Here is a 13,211-nt window from a genome sequence, read left to right on the forward strand (position 1 = left end):
CGCTCAGCTCTCGCACGGCACTTAAAGAGAAAGAGAGCAAAAGTTGCTTGTTAGAAAGATGTCCATGTTAGAGCAGGAGAGAAGTTTCAGCTTAACTAAACCTGTGAATAATGGATATTGGAATAATAATGGAACGCGTATAATCACCATCGTTACATGTATGAATTTACATGGAACTCAGCTTGTCCGGGCTCTGTCCCCGCTTTCGTTTCTGTTCTCTTGTCCTGTAACTTCACCCCTGTGCACCGCGGTACATCTGCAGCATAACAGGTGTGTTGCACGTGAGCCCCACCATGGCGGGTCTTTCAGGTGTGCTCGAATTCCTCTTCCGCACGTTCCTCTGCAACGTACCGCCTTTGAACGGGGACCTGCTGTCCACTTGCTTTTCCGAGACGATGACCTGCGACGCGGGGGGTGGGCCCGTAAAGTCGGGGCCTCTTAGCCGCTCTGAGCCGGGTGTCAAGAGCAGGGCGCCTGTGGGACAGCAGCCCAGCCCAGCCCAGCCCAGTCCGGATGGACTACTGGAGGCACCATCGCCGATCCGCTCCGCTCGCAGAGCACGTCCTCCCGTGGCGGAAATGTGGCATTTCATGGAGGTACAGCTAGGCGCTACTGTAATATCGGTAAAGCCGGCTCCATTACAGACTCGGTTCAGTATGACTACGTGCGCCATGGGAGGAATCACATGCGAAAGGGCAATAATCTCCATGAAACGCGCAACGTCGTCACACTTATGCATTATATTTGCATGCTGCGTTTGTCCTGCTGCGGAGAAAGTGGCCGAACACTGAAGTGGTGGACGACGCGAAGCTGAGCGCTGACAGGCGACGCTCGCCGCCACGCCTGTGCCACGGGTGACACGGTGCTCCGCGAGCTCCAAGAACCTCGACCCCCCCACACTCATCCCCTGCCTGCGGAAGCAGCGCATCAATCTCAGCCATGCATCGCAGCCATGTACGGCTCCCTCCGTTACCATGGTTTCCTCTGAAGCAGCTCTAATGAGGTAGGACGCAGAACAACGGTGAAGACATGAAAAGAAGTTGCTAATTACATTTTCGGAGAGAAGACCGAAACGCGGATGGCGCCGCCGCCGGCGCCGCGAATAAAGGAGTTTTCTTTCTGGGCCGCTGCTCTTCCTGGGCCTCCAAACGCTCTCCGTCTTTCTTCTTGCCTTTCTTCTTGTCTTGCGAGCGCCTGCATCCTCCTCCTCCGCCTTCGCGGAAGGATGCGGCGCCCCTGGGCGTCCCGCGGGGAAGCACGGGCCTCGCCTGCGGTCCAGCCGCGCCGCTCCCCTTCCGGCCGCACGCAGCTTCTCGAGCCACGTCGGTGCGAAAGCAAATTTGCGTCACGTGCAAATGCCGGATGGAGTGAGAAAAAGCAGCTTTGCTGTGAATAAATGATTCAAAACGATGCCGCTGTTTTACAGGGGATGAACAGAGCGCAGCGACGCCTCTTCGTGCGTCTTCCTCGTCGCCGTTGTGCGAGCTCAAGGTGCTGCTCAGCCATTCTGTCTGATGAAATATTAAAGGGCCCAGTGTTGGAGAACCCTGCTTCACTGCTCACACGCTGGTCTTACCGGTGTCTCGCACACACACACACAGAGGGAAAAACACACACCTCTGTTTTCTCCTGACAGCAACAAGCTGAAGAATGGCAGGGAAATTAGTGCATTTCTGTTCTGCCACGGCTACAGGATGACGAGCAAGACGTTTCTTCATCCTTCCATCCTTTAACTGCCACGGCAGCTCGACAGCGCTTTCTCGCAGCAATACTGCATTTTGTGGGGAGCGGGGGGACTTGAGAAAATGTTGACATCATATCCTGTTAATTTGATGAATCAAGGAGCCGGAGCTGCGCTCGCACCCGATTCCTCAGGACACACAAGAGATTACATTAACGCCCTCAGGAAAACGTGAGAAACGGCGCCGCTGTGTTGCCGTCGCTAAAACGTCACCGTTATTGACGGCTCTCTGGTGTTTTCGTGCGACTCCACATCTGTCTCTCCCGCCGCTGCAAACACGCTCCAACAAATCCTTATAGCCTTACGCTGTACTTCCTTTTTGCCGAATGCCTTCAAGGTCGTCCAAGGACATCCCGACCGTGTCCGACAGCCCGAACGAGCTCCGACTTGCACCTGAAACGGCGTTTTGTTGAGAGAAGCTCTGAAAGGAAGCAACGTTTCGATGACACAACGGCCATGAAAACCAGTGCCAGTGGGCACCATCCCACCCCGAGCGATATGTCCATGAACGGGACGGGATGGTGCCGCCGCCATTTCATTCGCACCGAGGTCAACGTTGACACCCAAACGGCCAACGCGAGCGCTGCCGGTGAACGGGAACGACAAAGAGCCCGGGCCATACGTGTGCTGTGAGGCGTGGAGGGTCACTCGCCTCTTTCATGCCTCTATCGCCCGGCAAAAAGCCACGTTTCGGCGACGGCCGCCGGGGCCTCCGTGGAGACCCTGCCACGGATTCATGAAAGACTGCGCCCATTTCCAGAGTCCCCTCTGAGCAACTCCAGAGGCTGCCTTTCACAGTAGATCTGCAGCACGTCGGTGTGGAGAGCGGGTGGGGATCCGTCAAGCGGAACGAGCCCCGCTGTTGCCATAGAAGCAGGTTCCCTGTCAGACGGCGGCTAAGAGCTTGAGAGAGAGGCCGCCGTCTCCCGCGAGCGAGCGCGTTGTCAGGGAAGGGACAGCTTCATTGGCAGCGCAAAGCACCGCTAATTAACCTCGAGCTCCAAACCCAGCAACGGAGTCCTGCTCGTCTCGTGTCTGAGACGCGTCACCGCACCGGCACATCATGGGCTCGCCGCACTGCTCATGCAGCCCGTCAGCTTAGCATCGCTGTGTCCCTGAGAACTTGACCGAGCGTGTTTTTGCATCACCCCTTCGTTCGCGATCGTTGTCGTTTATACTCAAAGGTAATGTTTATCAGCTCGGGATAAGCAGGGAAAACGGCTCGACCCGGGGCGCCGCAGCAGGAGGTGGGATTCGAACCTGACTCTCTACGGGGCAGCCTCACAGGTCTAAGCGCTGTGCACCCTGCTGCCCAGCACACGTTTCTTGCCCTCCCCGTACTTGAACAGAAGCTGTCCTAACACCTACAGCTCCATGACGCTTCCTTCTCAACACTCAGCACTTCATCCCACAAACGAAACCGCAGTTGTGACACTGAAAACTGCAGTCGCGGGTCAATTAGCGCACTGGAAACATGACACAGGCACTAAATTACCATATATATATATATATGGCAAGTGCAACACTGAAGCTCATCCCGAAGGCCTTCACGGAAACACCTGTTCGAGTTTGCCGCACGTTCCGACATCGTTGGCAGAGAACTTGCTCTCAAAGCCAATCATTGACTTTTCTAATCTATCTGATAATTATAAATCATTTTAATCCTCCGGAAAAGTCAATCATCGCTTCAAAGATTTAAGGCTTAAGAAACCCTCCAATAGAGAATATTCATGCTGTTCTGCGCAGGCTGAATCATTTGATCCCACTGAGATTTTCCCTGACGTACGTACGATGCCGCTGTGCCAAGAATTTGTGTCGTCGACATGAAAGGAAAGACGCGCCGACGTTTGACCGCGCGCGTCTCGGCCGTGTGCGGCGGCAGCATCAGCAGCATCCTCCTCGTCCTCCTCCTCGTCCTCCAGATGTCGCTGTGCCTCCTCCGCTCTCGTGGGCTCTCAATATGCCGCCTGCCCATTTGCAGCCCGCTTGTCTCGTCCCCGGAGCCCTGTAGGCATTTGTGTCTTTTGCCACAGCAGACCAGTAGTGACCAAAGGAAAGAACATTTCATGCATTTTACAAATAGAAGGGGGGAAACAAATGTACTGACAAAACTCCTGGAGACACTGAAGCCTTTGACTCCAATCCGCCGAATCAAAATGCTATAAGGCATGACCGAAAGGACAATGATCCACCATTGGAAGGTAAACGTGTCCACCAAAAAACAGTAAATAAACAAAAAGAAATTAAATACAGTTGTACATAAGAAGATAAAACAGATAAAGTAAGAGTGATAGTCACTCATATTAATATGATCCGGTGATCTCTCTAGAGGGGACAGCCAAATGAACGCAGCATCCTTCTAATTGGCTCATTCACTGTACAGGCCGCGGCCAATGGGTATAGAGAGCTAGTCCTGCTGCACACCTCATTGGTCACCTTGGTCAGCTCTCTGTAAAGAATAGCCAATAGGTGTAAAGGATTAATGTTAATGTAAATGTAACAGTCAACGGGTGCAGGCAGTAAACAGCATTGCCTCCACTGGGCAGCCCTTTCCATTGGGGGTTTCGGTCAAGAGGCAGACAGACAGAGAGACGATGAGATGGAGAGAGAGACAAAGAGACAGACAGAGAGATGAAGAGACAGACAGAGACGATGAGACAGAGAGACGAAGAGACAGACGGAGACGATGAGACAGACAGAGACACGAAGAGACAGGCAGAGAGACGATGAGACAGAGAGACGATAAGACAAACTGAGACAAAGAGACAGACAGAGAGACAATGAGACAGAAAGAGAGATGAAGAGACAGAGACGAAACAGACAGAGAGACGGTGAGACGAGACAGACAAAGAGATGAAGAGACAGACAGAGACGAAGAGACAGACAGAGAGACTAGACAGAGAGACAATGAGACAGACGGATACACAAAGAGACAGACAGAGACGATGAGACAGAGAGATGATGAGACAGACAGAGAGACGGAGGGAAAGACAGAGACGATGAGACAGACAGAGACATGATGAGACAGACAGAGAGACGGAGAGACAGAGAGACGGAAAGAGATAAGGAATGATTTTCATCTGCAGTCAGATCCTGAAATGATAACTATAAAATAACACCTCTCTCATGTTTACATAATTTCCACAGGAGTCTCATTCATGTTCGGGATGCAGCCACTTTGGTTCATGGTTCCTTGCTTCTTTCTCTTGTCTCCGTCTGAAACGGTTAAAGAATAAATCAGTTTAGAAGACACTGAAAATAAGAGAATCACTCTGGGATCCCTACGCTAACTCGGCCAGATCTGCACTGGAGACGCATGAAACCCATGAAATTGTGCGCACTGAGATGCCTCCTCATCTGGCAGCGTCAAGGTGTCGCCTTTCTCTCTATACCATAGCAAACACCTGTGGAGCACGAGTCCCGAGGCATGGATTAGGACCTCACAGAGCTCCTCGCAGGGGGCCTCGTGCAAACAGAGCGGACGGGCAGCTCCGCGCTCGCCGATCTCCGGGAGACGCGGCGTCACAAAGAGCTCCGCAGGGCCTGCTCGCCGGGCCGCTTCGCGCCGTTCTTCATCGCTGTGGCCCTCGAGCAAAACCGTTCATTTGCATTTATGTTCGTCCGCTCGCTCGCTCGCTCGGCAGACGCTTTTCTTCAAAAAGGCACGACACACACGCCCACGCGATTCTGCAAGTGCAGCCGCTTGCTCCAACACCAGACCGAGGGCCAAACCTTGATTGTGAGCTCACTGATGGAGGTGGGTGCTGCACAAGTGTGTGTGTGTGTGTGTGTGTGTGTGAGAACGACTGTGAAGCAGGAGTCTATCTTCCACGGTCGATAGCAGCACGAGCCTCACTTCCACACACACACACACACACACACACAACAATAGGAAGGTTAACGATAAACACAATCTAATAACCTCAAAACGCTCCACATTTCCCAAACGTCATCCTCAGAAATCAATAAACAGTCCAAACAAGAGACAGTGTGCATGTTGGGACACCGAGGAGGCCGCGTACGCTCAGTTCTCCAGAAGCGTCTTTCTAGGGCACGGGCGGCGCCGACACACACCGTGACCTTTGAATGTGGCTTCGTGTAGGAGGAGAACGTCTCCGTGTCCCACAGCAAACACTTCACAATTTACTGGAGCCACTTGTCTAATGAGCCGCTGACGGTTGATGGGCAGCTGAAGGCAGAGTCGTGCTAAACTCATACTTTAAATACAACATATTGATTTAAAAAGCACACAACCGCTAAAGTACAAAAACTCGCGACTTTTGCAGCACTTCACACTTCTGCAACTTGGCCTTAAAAGGGCTAAATCCCCCGTTGCCGTCCACCGCCCACGTTTCGGGAGGAAGGCAGCTTTCAAACGCAAACAGACGCCGATGCGAGACGCGGCTCAGCGTCTGCGGATCGGAAAAAAGGGGAACGCTCGGTACGGAGCGCCTCCCCCCCGCGGCTCAGGAAGCTGAGCGAAGCCCTGCCTCCCACCCACAGTTGGATCGGCGCCCCTCCCGGCTGGCTGTCTGACTGTCGCTCCCACACCTTCGTACCCTGCGGCCCAACTCTGGCTGCACATCCCCGCAAATCCTCTCTTTGTTCGAACAGGTGGGGGCTTTTCCTGAAAAAGCCCAGGGCCACCCGGAGCACGGTGGATCAACATGTGAGCATTTTCATCGAGTGGCTGGAAGGTCATGTGGCTCCATGTCCTGTAAATCGTAAGTCACATTCAACACGTATTTGTTCATTCATTCATTCATTCATTGGACACATTCCTCTACAGTGACTTACGCTCTTCGTCGACTTACACCGATTTACCCATTCAGGTAAGTACCTTGCTTTAGGCTACTACAGCAGTATGGTCGGCTCAAGCCAGCAACCTTGAGAGCCAAAAGCGACAGCTGGGACTGTTGCGCTACCAGTCGCCACTAAAGCTTAGAAGTCATTGCTGTCGAGCCTAAGAAGGTCACATTTTTCTCCACACGGCTTTCTGCACTTTGTAGCCACGTACGCAATGTGTGTTACCGTGACGCTGACTTGGACAAGCGGTGGACTAAAGGGAATGAGTGAGTATTTCCTTTGGGTCAGAGTTGGGTCACGGTTAGGGCACGAAGGATACCTACATCTATACACGTCAAAATTTCCAGCTGGAGACCGAGCGCATGCACGAGGGGGTGCGGGTGAAACGTCTGTCATCCACACCCCTTGCGGTCACCGCTCCACTGACCCCCGTGGCCTGCTGAGCGCAAAGACCACAAAGAGCATCTTCCTTCCCCTACACGGAACCATCAGGGTCACCGAAGAGCTGAGAATAAGAGAGTCACGAGCCGGAAATGCAGACATGTAAATGACGCGTGGCGCTCCGGCTGCTGCGGCCGCTGTCCTTCCATCTCTCAAATCTCACCGATTCCTGTGCATTGAAACTTTATTTGTTCCTTTCTGGGAACAAGAGACCCAGTAGGCGAGCGGCGCAAACCGAGAGCAGCCCTGAAGGTGGACCACGAGCCAACGGACCTGGCAGCATCGCCGCTTCTCCGCGCCATTAAACAGCGACGCTTTTGGGATGAAAACAGGTCGTCTGTGGTTCACGACAAGAACGTAGGCTTTTGGGCGCCTGCCGAGCAGCTCTTTGTGAGGGAACGAATGCTCGGGCTGGACACGTCAAAGGGAGGTGCGTGAATGCGCCGCAGGGACGGCACGGTAAACTCCTCAGAGCCACTGCCTGCGTTTCGCTGCACCGAAGCCATCGAACCAGGGACGTGGGCACGTGCGACGCGTCGCTACGCCTCCCTCCTTCGAGTCCATATCAGTTCAGTTCAAAAGAGCTTTTGTTTCTGCTTGCAAGACGTGAACCTTAATTGTTCAGTGGGCTGAGACCTGAGAGGAGTTTGACCTCCTCTCTTTGCCGGAAGGAACGTATGAGCGGCGCTCAAAGCGTTTCGGCTGGGACGAACGCAGCGCAGCGCTTTGCTCCACATCATCGTTGAGGAATTAACCGGTGAAATATTAATGGGACTCCTTTTCCGTGTCATTTCTCCGCTTGTCCTAATGCCTTCACAAGTCTGTACAAGGTGTTTCCAGCACAGCGGGGAAGCTGTCACCGTCCACACCGTCATATGGACCACCTGTTGTCACAGTGATCAAAATCATTACCCTCATTATGTATCGTAATGACCAGGATGTCATACTGATGAGCGTCATTATTTTCACCACGGTAGCACTCTTCTCCTGCCTAAAGCCGCGGCGAATGCGATGCGCTCGACTCGGCCGGGCTCGGGTGCCCCGCCCTGAGGCAGCGGATGGCCGACGACACGGAGCAGCGTTCCGGAGCCTCCGGAGCCCCCCGAGCCCCCTACCCCGGGCTCCACTTCTGAGCATTTTGCTGGAGAACTAAAGGGCTACCGGGGGAGGCAGTGCCAATTTCATGAGAACTGGCCTGTGAGTGTGTGCGTGTGCGTGCGAGGTGAATACATGACAGACAGATTTGATCCGGCTGCCGCTGCATAATTAGTTCATTTCACAGGATTCTAGAATTTGTTTTGTGAAACGAACAGAATTACAGAATCGTACAGAAAGTCCTCTGTTCTGTGAGAACTGGTGGTGCAGACAGAAGGTCCAATACCGCGGTACAGTCTGACTGAAGCAAATTTCTCCTTTTATTGTAGCACCACAACAGTGTCCTGTGTTTGGGGACGCTGGAAAATCCAAAGCACGGTTCAGGGCTCAGTCCCACTGATGCTGCTGATCATAACCCTAACCCTAACTCTAAGCTCTAACCCTAACAGTCAGACCTGTTAGATGTCACCGGGTTCGGGTCGGACAAACTGTTCTTCGTGGAGTTTCTACTCATCGTACCGAATTATAAAAAGAGCGCCGAGTGCGACGACGCACTGGGACATGAGCCGAAGGCCCCGTGGAGCTGAACGCATCCGTAACCCTAACATGATACAGTCTAAATTAATGATACCAGTCGTTTTCATATTTATATAACAGAGGGGTACGTTCCAAAGGCCTGAGAAAGTGATGAAGTCTGAAAGAAGGTCTCGTGGTGCCATCCAGAAAAAAGGTGGTTGCAGGTGCTTACATTCAAAACCGAGGCCTCAGCAGGTGTGTGGTAGAGGACGGTACGTGTGACACGGGGAGCTCTGCGTCTAGCATGTAGAGGTCACACAGACAGCGGTTACACATAAGGATCCCCGAGTCACGATGTCCTGCAGCAGTTCATGTCCTCTCTGCGCGTCTCACCGAGGGATGGTGCCCATTCCGGCGCGGCTCCCCGGCGCTGCTCCGAAAACCAGGACACGGCGCCACAACTTCTGCCGCAAACAGTAGCCCGGAAACGATGGTTCGTCCGCTGGGCGAGTTTTATTTTTACCTCACTTAAGTAGGTTAAATTAGAGCGCTTCGAACATTTCGTTAACAAGAAGAGAAGGATGCGAATGAAAGAGAAACAAAGTAATCGTGTTAAATGTGCCAAAGCCGTTTGTACGGCGATGCACCGAAAAGCCTACAAACGCGTTCCTTCATTCTCGTCCACGGGCCCATTTGCGGTTTCCACGCATTTCGAGCGAATGACGAAAGGGCCGATGCACCGTTTTTTCCACAATTGACTCCGTGCCTCTGTTTCGGGCCTTGCTTTCCACACCTTTGACGAACTTGCGATTTCGCGGCTGCGCTCCAGCTACATGCTGCCTCTGCTGAATACGAAGTGATGGAAAATGAAGCTCCACTCGCTCGTAGACCACGATTCGGCGCGACCGCGTCCACAACAGTCCGCTGCTCCTCTCCACGACCCGTTCTGGCGAACGTCCACCATCTACATGGAAGTGAGCGGACGTTGCCGTGGTCCTGGACGCGGGGAACAGCTGTGACCCAGGAGGACACTTTGACCTCTGCTGGCTCTCCCGCAGACCTCAGGGTGAGAACACAGTCAAGAACATGGTGCTACTAATGATGCACGACCTCGCTGTACATCGCGATGAGGAACGAACTTGACCGTAGAACATTCTCATTGATTTCAGCAGAAGATGTAATACAGTTCAGCTCTGTCCGCTGAGTTTTCGAAAACCCAAGACCAGCTTCAGCCTCGCATCCTGGGGTCGTCAGCGTCTGCAATGAGTGCACTTTGGGTCAGTCGCTAGGGGAAGTGATTTGTGCTTGTGTTCCACGGTCGTCTCATTAATGTCAGACGACACCATAACAAACCTCCGCTGGGCTGTTCACGCGTGTCCCACACGTGTTCCTCCTGCTTACGGCGACGCGCACAAGGCATCCGAGTCGAGCAGGGCGCCGCGACGAGGACCCCAGCCGCGGTACCCTCGAGCGGCAACTCCGGCCCGTCGCAGCCGAGCCCTCGGCGGTCAGGGAATGCGGCGCCACGTGGCCCATCTGCAAAGACTGGCAGGAACACGCAGAGAGGAAGAGGAGAAGGTGAACGGAGCAAAGGGCGAAGTGAAGTCACTCTCGTTCTCACAGCACGACATTAGCTCAGCGCAAACTGCAGCTTTCAGAGCGCTTTCCAAGTGAATGTGCGAGAGCCGCTGACGTGATCCCACGTATGAGCCAGCTGTACGGCGACTTGCATCCGGAGCTTCCGGAGGGCTTCGCTCTCCAGCTAGAATGATGGAAAACTAATGAGAGCTGGACGAGTTCTCAGTGCCTTATTGAGTCTTTCTTGTGCCACTCCCAACCGCGCATCACCTCATTAAACCCTTATTACGGGGAGGAAGGTCGCTGGATTTTGTCCAGGCAGCCTACAGATTGAATATTTTTGGCTCCCGAACAAGAATCTGAGAGATGGCTTTTGATTCCTCTAATACTGCAACATTTACTGTCAAGAAGCGTACCGTTAACATGCTTTATGGACAAGCTAAGCAGCGCCGGTTTTAGCGGACGGCCATTTCAGCTGCCACCTCATTGGACGGCGAGGATTCTCCAGCGTTCTCATTGGCCAACAGCAGCGTCCACAGCGTGGCCTGTAATGGGAGCCCCTCCCACAGGGGTGACATCACTTCCTCTCCTCCCTCCCTCATCGACACTTCTCCTGTTCATGGCCAATGGCAGGGAGCTGGAGCAGTGCATCCTGGTCCAGAGGGTATCGCGAACCGCAGCATGACCTCGCTCGACCTCTGCGGTCTGTCAGACGTCCGTATGAGGCGGTTCCCCCGTGTCGCTGCTGCACATACCATCGGGGAAGTTGTGCAGGCCTAAGCCTGTTATATGTTCAATCAGCAAAGCAGTAATTACTCGTAAATAATCGGCTCATCAGAAAGGGCGCTTATTAGACATCACAAATCGATGGTAATTAAAAACAGCAAGGCAATTAGAGGCGGTTCACACAGAGTCCGAGACCCGTTTCTGTGAGACCTTCCGAGACCTTCAGGCCCCTGACAGAGCTCTAATGTCGGCGATATTCACAGTTCTTCTCATTGTGCGTTTGGTGACGGAACCCATGCGCGCGTGCGTGTGTGTGCGCGTGCATCTGAGCGCTCGCAGTAAAGAGCTTGTCGATAAGATGCTCCGCAGAGCGGCTGACGGAGGCATCTGAAGAGGCGGCGACCGCGCCGATGGGCTCTAAAATCCTCTTTCTCAACGATAAACTGGATATAGAGGAGAATCACAGCGCTTCCCCCTGCACCAGGAAGGCAGGACGAGTAGCAGGAGATCTCAGGCTGCCTCAAACTCCTTAGATCACGCAGATTATTCCGCGACAGGCATCTTATAACATTAGCCCAACTGGAGAAGGGGGAAAAAACAAAAATCACAAAGGCATACCTGGCCTCACACACCTGCTGAGATGTGCGGATCTGCGGCGCGTTTTTTTTTTCCTCGATAACAAGGTTCAGAAACTTCTGAGAGCCGTTTGGGAGGCTCCGTACGAAAGCTGTCAGATCTTTATGTCACATTAGTATTCCCGCACCTCTTTGGAGATAAGAACGCAAAGCAAAGGTACTCACCCACTTGCCTTCCCTGCGTCATGAAAATTGTTTCCCGCTGCCCTTTACCAGCTCTAATTCTCCAAATCCTTCCTTTCAAGAGCCGATCAGCTGCTGAGCCGTGACCACGCCAAACAGCTCGGGCTTCGCGTCTGCGGCTCCCTCCGGGACTTCTCAAACTCATCAGAGCCCACGAACGCATCGCCGGACACCACGGTCTGCTCCATCTTCTCCGCCCGACTCTCCCGTGGAACCCGTGCTCCTTCGTTCGCCTGCCTCCAGGAGCGGGGCCGACTGGGGAAAGGCCAGCGGACGTCGACGGTCGCGGCTCACAACTCACACCGTGACCGTAAGCTTTTGCCATGTGTCACGCGAGTGTCTTTAATCCGTGTGTAAGTGACCACGAACTAAACTACTGTCACTCACTTTCACCTGAACTGCATGTCTTTGGACTGTGGGAGGAAACCAGAGCCCATGGAGGAAATCCAAACAGACATGGGGAGAACATGCAAACTCCACTCGGACCGAAGGACTCGGACCCGTGCTCAAACAGCCCAGGCAGCATTGCTGCACCACTGTGCCACCAGTCGCTATTTTCAGTTGTAATAAATGTCTACGGAGAATAAAGTAGCATCTATTTTTTGTGAATATTATAACAAGTTTTGTATAATCTGTCATAAATGAACCTGTACGAAAGAGGACCGTAGCAAATAAAGGAGACAACAGACAACACACACACACACACACACACACACACACACAGATCCACTGATCTGAGCTGGAACATCAGAAGACTTAATGAAGTGAATAAGAAGCAAACAAGGAGGTTTAAGCAGGACGGTACGATTCTATATTCCCGAACGCAGACGGCGGAGATCAGGGTTTGGCTATGCGCTGTGTCTCATCTTCCTGTCCCATCCCCCCTTGACGCCAGCCACTTCCTTTGCCGTCTCTCCCATCGGTCTCCCGCAAGACCTTCCGGCTGGCAGCTCTCTCCTTCTGGGACTTGCCACTTGTGACAGTCCTGCTCTTTTGAAGCTGATGAGGATCACAGACTGTAATCCATGGACTGTTAGTGACTCCGCCAAGGACAGGGAGCCACAGGTGCCCCGTGTCTGATGTCACCGAAAGAACAGCCTTTGCTCTGAGGGACTCGATTTCACCATGAAGACGCCCTGCTTTCCATGGTGCTTTACAACATGTTCTTACCTCCATACGTTTTTTACGTCTTCTCTTACTCAAGTGCACATTTTCATTTCATACAAGATCCTTACTACACGTTTATTCCGTCCTGAGACGTGGAGGCATTTTTGCGGCGGTTTTGTCTAACGACAGCGACGAGGTTCCCCAGCACACGGCCGGCTGTGCGCCTCAACGGGAAAAGAGGACGGCCTGGTGACGGAACGCGTGCGCCAAGTGTTTTGTTGCCCTCTTACCAAAGCAGATCCACCGCAAAGGTTTTTTCACCTAGAGCCTCTCAAATGTGCCTCATGAGGCCACTGCACGGAAGAGGCTGCTTCCTACCTGAA

Source organism: Scleropages formosus, chromosome 5 (genome assembly GCF_900964775.1).
Source record: "Scleropages formosus chromosome 5, fSclFor1.1, whole genome shotgun sequence".
NCBI classification, from domain to species: Eukaryota; Metazoa; Chordata; class Actinopteri; order Osteoglossiformes; family Osteoglossidae; genus Scleropages; species Scleropages formosus.